This window comes from Cupressus sempervirens, chromosome 4 (assembly GCF_028749045.1).
Source record: "Cupressus sempervirens isolate cs-2001-9-10 chromosome 4, ASM2874904v1, whole genome shotgun sequence".
Classification (NCBI taxonomy): Eukaryota; Viridiplantae; Streptophyta; class Pinopsida; order Cupressales; family Cupressaceae; genus Cupressus; species Cupressus sempervirens.
The window spans coordinates 285,626,549-285,635,176 of NC_143121.1; the positions used below are offsets into that span (position 1 = coordinate 285,626,549).

The 8,628-nt window shown below is 32.6% G+C and overlaps 1 long non-coding RNA gene across 1 annotated transcript; it reads left to right on the top strand.

Moving 5' to 3' along the window:
• Positions 1–7,117: 7,117 nt before the first annotated feature.
• LOC149561119 (uncharacterized) lies at positions 7,118–7,913 on the top strand. The gene is made up of 4 exons (XR_016363404.1): positions 7,118–7,159; positions 7,248–7,337; positions 7,466–7,503; positions 7,590–7,913. It is a non-coding gene; the product is annotated as an uncharacterized LOC149561119 (long non-coding RNA).
• The last annotated feature ends 715 nt before the right edge of the window (positions 7,914–8,628 follow it).

Below are 8,628 nucleotides of genomic sequence, written 5' to 3' on the forward strand. Positions count from 1 at the left end.
ATTTGGAGACTATATCAACAACGACCATCACCTTCCTCCTCATTCCTGAACACCCTATTATTTCGCTCCTTCCAAATACCCCAACAGACCTAGGGGGGATAATCTTCCACAAGTTGATAAGCAGTGGGTGCGTGAAGGGGCGCTACTAGTTCACTAAATGCCCCACCTCTACATTGAACACCCAATTCACCACAAACTTCTAGAGGATTTTCCTCCACACTTTAGAAGCAAATCTGCAGTGTAGGAATACGTGGTTGATGCTCTCTTCCTCCCTCTTACACATACAACACCTGTTAGGTAATTGGAACCCTGTCTTCCTCAAGTTGTTAACAGTGAGAATTTTCCCATGGATAGTGGTTCACCAAAAAATGTTGATTTTTGGGATTAAATGGTTAAACCAAACATTTCCCCAGTCATTAGGTTCGAGTGATTTATCAAACATTAGCCTGTAGGTAGATTTAACTAAGAATTCCCCAACTGAGGTGACCCTCCATATGAACTCATCAGTCCTATCTCTTCACAAGATCCTGTACTCTTCCAGAAAAGAATTTAGCTCATCACTAAGGGCCCTTCCTATCAAGTCATTCCATTGCAACCTCATCTTCTTCCATTTTCTTCCTAGGCCAATATAATCCGCAACCATTCTACCCCATATCTTGGATGTTATATTGAAGGGATCCAAAATTAGTTCTTGAAAAAGGTTTATCTATAAGCCATGGATCCTCCTAGAAATTGATCTAGTTACCATTCCCCACAAGCCACCTTACACCCTCCCTCAAAAGGGTTCTATTTCTCATGATGTTACCCTAGATATTAGAGTTCGTAGGAAGATCATTTCTCTAGGTACAGTGAGAGAAATTAAGATTACCAAGGGACTTAGCTCTCATTATATTACACTAATTAGAGTCTCACTTCATTATATTCCACCCCACCTCCCAAAAATTGGTCTGGTTACCATTCCCCACAAGCCACCTTACACCCTCCCTAAAAAGGGTTCTATTTCTAAAAATGTTACCCCAGATATTAGAGCCCATAGGAAGATCATTTATTCAGGTATAGTGAGAGAAATTAATATTACCAAGGTACTTAGCTCTCATTATATTACACCAATTAGAGTCTCCCTTCATCAGATTCCACCCCACCTTTCTTAATGCTACTTCTGACCATCGAGTTATACATTAGGTTGTCAAACAAATTACAAAGAGAGGACAACACCTTGTTCAAACCATCAATAGAGAATGTCAAAGGGACAACCTCCTCCAATGCACAAATCCTATTGTGAACGGCATCCAAATACCCTTTAATAGTGTACATATTAATATGACCTCCTTCCTAGCTAACTTGATTATTCATGCGATTTTTAGCTTAACCTTACAGGTGAATCAATGCAAATTTCACCCAAGTTTTCCCCTATTTCAAGAGACCTTTCCTTTTAAAATATTTCATCACTTATTCCCTAGAATTGTAACCATCAAGCTTAGAGTTGTTAGTATTCTCACCATCTTAAGGAGCATACTCCTAGTTTGTCTCAAGGACCACATTCTCCTCAACCATCTTCTCGTTGGCCTTTTTCACTTTTAATTATAGAGGACTTTTGTTCACTAGAACTATCCACATTATTTTTATCCTCCTTAAGAACCAATTAAAATATCATCTAGTTCTATTTCCTTGGTTGAATTGTCTTGGTCAAGATCAATGTAAAATTCCCTTTTAGAACTAGTTTTTTTTGGCTTTAGAGGAAAAATATTTTGTAGCAAGGGTTTTCTACTTAGGAGGACTCATGCCCAAATATTCTCATGCAAAACCATCATTTTGTGTTTAGTTTAGATTTTCTCAAATATAGCCTCTTTCTTATCGATAGGGGTTTAAGCCTCCTTAAGGATTCATTTCTTGTATGCTCAATGTGAACATATATATTTTAGGGTTATGAAAAGGCTACAAGTGAGTAAGGCTTCTACCAATGAGGGCCATGGTTAAAAACATCGAATTAGAGGATGTACATTAATTGCTAGTGGAGGAGATGGTTATCACACTTCTCTTTGGTTTCATAGAGAGGGGTAAAGCCATAAGAATGGTTCCCACTTTTCATTACAAAAAAATCAAATGAAAAGTGGGAAAATCATCTTCTAGGGGCTTTGAATGAAGCCTATGCTTTGAATGAACGCCCTTGAAGGATTTTTTCAAAGTCATGTCCCACGAAGCTTTGTTCAAAGCCCTAGGCTTCATTCGAAGATCCTTGTGCCAACTGCCATGAGAGGCTTCATACGAAGCCCCCAAAGGGGCCTTCATTTGAACCCCCCTAGGGCCACCCAAATAACACTTTAGGGGGCTTCAAACAATTCCCCTTCATTTGAAGCCTCTCGCCCTTTCATTCAAAAATCCCAAAATTGGAATTTTTAAACTTACTAAAATTTCTATCAATTTTTTCCCTTTTGAGGGCTTAAAGAAGGGCTAAACAAGTCTATATTATGAAACTAAATATAGAAAATTGTTGTACTTTGAATAAGCTTTCCAATGACTATATATTTAGTATATATTGTGTTTATCATGACATTTTATATTTAGTTTTATTTAATGTAGGTTGTCTAGTCATTTTATAAATCTCAATTTGAAGCTTCAGAAAAAATGGATAATGAGAAAATAAAAAATTTCAAAAATATGTCCATCAAAGGTATGTATGTCACCTTTCTATAAAATCAAGAATTTTTTTATTTTGATAAATACAAATCAAATTATATTGATAAAAAACAAGCTATGTCTAAATTATCATTAGGGTCACTTTACTACTAAATAAAATCTATATTTTTTAATGAAATTGAACGAAACCAACTAAAATGTATAGATATTGATGTTACTATTCTATCCTTGAATTTTTTTTCTCATTATCATTTTAATTTTTTTTTTTATCTTGATCAAACGACTCATCACTCTTTGAAAGTGCCAACTTCATATAAACCACTTCTCAAAGGAGATGGTTAAAATGGACTTCAAATGATTTAAAAAAAAAAAAAACTTAAAAATGTTGTTAGAAAATAGAAAGAAAATACTAAAAATCACTAGTTTACATCATCTTCAAATTAAATTTATGGGTTTTTAGTAAAACACATCTAAAAAATGAAATTTATTTTAAAAATATGCATTTTAGTGTCAAAGTTGGTCAAAAAGTTGGAATCATAACTGTAGCCTAACCCAGGGAGGAGAAAAGAAAAAATGCCACATTGATTTTTCACCATTATGAAAATGGTAACCATGAAACTGCTATAGGTCAACCTTCAAGGGTTAAAAATTTCATATTAAAGGAATAAAACACTCATAAAAGGAGGAGGAAGGAAAGTGTAATCATACCCATTTCTAGAAGGCACACAACTCAATTTATTCCAATTTTTGAAAAAAGTTTTATGGTATTTTTGTAATTTCTCTCATGTGTATATTATTATAAATGTTAAATTGTCACAGAATAGTACATAGTTACTTGATCTTCATGTCTCTACATGGTTTTTCTTTCCTTTGGAAACCTTCAAAGTAAGTTGTAATGTTGTTTATGAAAATGAAAGAAAGGGAAAAAACCAATGGATAGAGACATTGTGTTGTTTCTCAAACCCTAAGGATTGAACTTTTTCCACGAACATGTTCTTTTATGGTCTATGTAGCTTCTTTGTTTGGGTTGGTCTAAGTTTTGAATACACCCATATGACTTTAGTGAGAATGTAGATTATGCTGGGAGATCTATTTGATTTGGTAACCATTTTATGTACTCCAAGAAGTTTACTTTTGGTCATAGGAATATGAAATACCATTTCATTTTCTATCATTAAAAGAAATATTAAAATAGAGTTTTTGAAATTAGTTACAATTTTCTATCAAAATTTGAAATGTGGATCTAAAAGAAAAGTTATTGTTAATGAGATTACATTTGTTAAAATGTGGATAAATAAGTATTTAGTTTAAAGTATGCATGCTTCTTTTCTAAACCCCAACACAACTTCCATCTATAATAGAATAATCATATTTGTTTAAAAAGGAAAAGAAGGATTCAAAACTTCTTCAACAAGTGAAAACCCTAAGTTTGGTTTATTTATCCTACTTGATGGTAAATGGTGAAGATACATACATGCAGTTTGACAAATAGTTGGAAAATAAATGTGAGCAATTAAAAAAATGAATGATGACAAAATGGAAAAAAAACTTGTATAAACAATTTTGAAGGATCAAATCTTTGAGTTGAATATCTTCTTATATAGGGATATAGGCGTGTGAGGAAATGCAAGTTGTGTGTGTCTATGTATCTATATAAGAAGTTACATTTGTATTGAAGTCATTGAATATCTCTCTATTACAAAGGCTTATTCATCTTATGATTGTTATTACTATATGTGGTTGTAAAGTTATCAATAATTCACATTGTTCACTTCCTATATGAGATAGGAGTTGGTTCTCCTTGTAGTTGGTGTTGCTAAAGTTATTGTAATGAGTTGATACTCTTGAGAATAGATAAAGATAGAATATGTTTGGAGTGGATTTTCTCCCTATGAAAAAACTAGTTTGGTTTTGAAGGTTTCCCACTTAGAAAACACATGTATCATGTGACATTTGTCTATCTTAAATCTCTTCATTATTACAACTTTCCAAATTGATGTTCACTTTTCCTTTACAAAATCTTTTTTATCTAGTGTATTTTGACACATTTATAGTTCTTATACTTGTTTCATCTTGTCATTATCTATGATTTCTAATCAAAGTATTTGAAATCATTATGTGTTTGATAAAAAAATTGATCTGTTAGTTTGTCTCACTCATCTCATTATAATTAAATTTTGTTTTGAGTTTCAAATTTAAATTTCTTATTTACTCTAATTCACTACCCCCCTTCCTGCTACCTCCTAAAGTAAATCCACTTTGAACAAGTGGTAATAGAGATAGGTTCCCATATAGGATTATCAAGAAGGAATTGTTTATGAGAGTTTGAAAGTGATGGCCCATGGCTCAAGTAGAAGGTGATTCTCTTACAAGAGCTCGTCTTTTGATGGAACTATTAATGTTTTCTAGAAAGTTATGATGGAGACTTTTCTAAATTCCCTTATTGTTAACATGTGGGAAATTGTAGTCATGTTGGTGAATGTTTTGTTACCTTAATTTCAAATATTGAAATGACCCTAAAAGTCCAAACAAAATTTAACAAAAATTCTTGTGGAACAATAATCAAATGGGAGGCACAATTACACCAAACCCATCTCTAGATTTTAGAGGTAAAGCTTCCTTGTGTAAGATATGCAATAAATAGAAGATCAATATGCTTTTAACCAGAAAGAGAAGGAACTAAATACACACACATATAAACAAAAAAAACTAAAATGTCTCTTAAAAAATCAATGAAAATAAATGAACAAAGTTCACTATGAAGCATCTCATAGTAGGAATAGGGGAAATAAGCTTTAGGGGTAAGTCCACCAAGTTGTGGTGCCAAAAAGGTGACACCATTTTTTTTTTTTCTAACTTTCAATAGTGTGTACCCACTATAGCATGCACACACTATGGCTTGGGTATTCTAAGCCATACCATGTATGCACTTTTAAAAAATCCCAATTATTATAAATGGGATGCAAATTCGTAGCCCATTCATTTTAACTTCATTTTCCAACTTCCCCTTCTCATAACGCATACATGATTTCAACAAATTGAAGGTTTTCACCACCTGCCTTGTCAATATGCTTCCTCACCATTGAAGTTTGAGATCATGAGCACGCCATATGTTGTTTGACCATCTTTTTGCATTGTTTTATATGTTTTTTGTATTTTTTGTAGGGTTTTTTTTTCAATTTTTCTTTACATTTGTTTATTTATTTAGATTTCAATTGATTTCTTACTAGGAAATGTGAATAATGAACTGGCAAATCTCCAAGAAGATCAAAACCAAAACCTTCAACAAGATCCAGACCAAAACCCTCCACAACAAGAACAACAAATTCTGCAACCTACACCAATTGGAAGACCTCCTTCTGGCACACAAGAAAACCCAATAAATTAATTAGAAAGAGGAAAAATTGAATTAGAAGCATTCATTGGTAGGTTGAAAGCTTGTGGAAAAACCAATCTAATGAGAGCTCAATTGGCATCCTCCCTCAAGTCCATTAAGACCCACATAACTTCTATTAGTGGTTAGTTAGATATTTGGCAGGTTAAGAGGGATGCATAAAAAAAATATTATGCAAATAAATTATCATATCAATATGTTTAAAAAAAAGATATACCAAAAGGGAGGATTTGTGCATTATTTAGAAATCTTGGTGAATAAGATACTATTAGAGATACAACTAAATAGTTCCCCATGCATTGGTGCATACATGATGGTATTAGAAATAATTCTTGGGATAGATGGTGGATGGTTTTTGATGCCCCTCCTTGCAATAATCATGAGGTCCCAATGTATTTCTTAAGGAAACTGTATTGTGAGTTTGTCCTTGGGGAGATCCTTAATTATTTTGATAAATTAGACTCTCAGGGTAGAGGTGGGTGGTCATCATTTGAGAGGTCGGGGGCACGCCATGATCCTAATGTAGGTAGGGCACCTGAGGTCAAGCCATAGGGTGAGCATGTAACTATTCCTTCAATTGTGAAGGAACATGTAGAGGCCATCACTCTAGGGACTATTAGTGCTTTGAAATAGATCCTCATTCATTTCATGAGTCCATTAGTTGAGAAGGAGCCTTCTACATGTTGTGGTCACATGTGCACATCATGCAGATCCTTATGCACATTTGGTAGTCATGCTGAAGATGGTGCAGATGATAGGCTAATGATTGATTAGTTCCTGAATGAGACATTTGGAATTGACACACATGTAAATTATAATTATAATAAACTAATTTGATCACATTTCATATGTATAGTGAATGAATAATTAATTAGCATGTATTAACATTGTTCAAAATTCAGGGTTAGAGTGTTGGCGGCCCTAGTAGCAATCCCTAGACCCAATTTTTCGTCTGATTGATGAGTATAGAGGTATGTATCAATTTAATCATTTAAATTAATATATATATTTATTAAGTAATCATATGAAGGATTGATAAAAAAATTTATGCATGTGCATTAGTTCTCTACAAGACCATCGATATTCACTACAGAGTCTGAGCCTAGACATGATATGAGCTTCGTAGAGGTACATTTGTTTCATGTTAATTTAATTCATTTGATTATATTTTTTTCACATTTCATGTTACATGTAATGTGTATTGTATGACATGTAGCTCTTGACATCTGAGACTCCTCCTAATCTTCGGTAGTTCATCGATCGTGGAGTGGCTATAGCTATGGATAGTTCACAACCATTGACTAAGGTATGAAAGAATTTTCTTTGTTTTAGTTGTTTTTTATAATAGTTAGTATCAAAATTTCTAATGTTATTTATAAGTGATTATATTGATTGAATTGTTGTGGGGTCTTGTCACACTCGATCATTCACAAGCCTTCGAAGTGGACTTGTAGAGAAACTATATGATGGCGGTAAGAAAATAATTAATTTTGTATGTACATGTATTTGATTTCAATGTATAATAATTATTGATTCATATCTACTTTGTTTGTATCAGCTTGAGTTAGAGAAGAGCCTCAACAAGAGGACAAGTGAGGGTGTGAGGAAGACCCCATCATCACCATCATCTCCCTCCACATGACGACTAAAGACCTCTGGAGATTTGTTTCCTTCCCCTCATGGGAAGGAGAAGATATAGTTGATAGACATACATGTATAGGCATCAACAGACATATATGTTGGATTTTATGTCAGTGGACATATTTGATATACATTTGATGTATATATGACATTTTATATTTGATGTATGATATTTATTTGATGCATGACATTATTAGACTTATGACATTATTGGTTAATAGATGATATGTTTGTTCATGTATGAGATTATTGGCTATCATAATATATTATGTGTTTGTTAATGTATGAATTATTGGTTATCATTTTATATTATATGTTTGTTCATGTATGAAATTATTGGTTATCATAATATATTATATGTTCCTTCATGTATGACACCCCTGGTACTCGTACCCATGTACCCAAGTACTAGGTACACGTACATCCCAAGTATTAGGTACTCAGTGGAGAGCATCATAGCTAACAACCTTGATTGAGATTTCAGATTTTTTTTTTTTGGTTTTTTGTTTGTGTATTAGCTCATTGTTTATCAAGCTTAATTCAATACCTAATCAATTCGAAACTTTGATAAGATATTGATTAGCAATAAAATTTATCACTTTTTGAGCATAAGTTTATCATTCCCAATATGTCATCATCATATGATTTATGATCTTGTTCATGTTTAAAGTTTTCCTTCTTTTTTATTTGTTTATCAAGCTTAATTCAATACTTAATTAGTTTGAAACATTGATCAATATTGATCAACAATAAACTTTATCAGTATTAAAGCTAGAAATTTATCATTTGCAATATGTCATTGTCATATGATTTATGATCTTCTTGTTCATGTTTAAACCTACCTTCTATGTTATGCATCTAAACATTTATCATAAATTATTATTACAAACATATAACAAATATGAAACTGAAAACAATACATTACATTTGCAAACTTTATCACTATTTTTTATTTG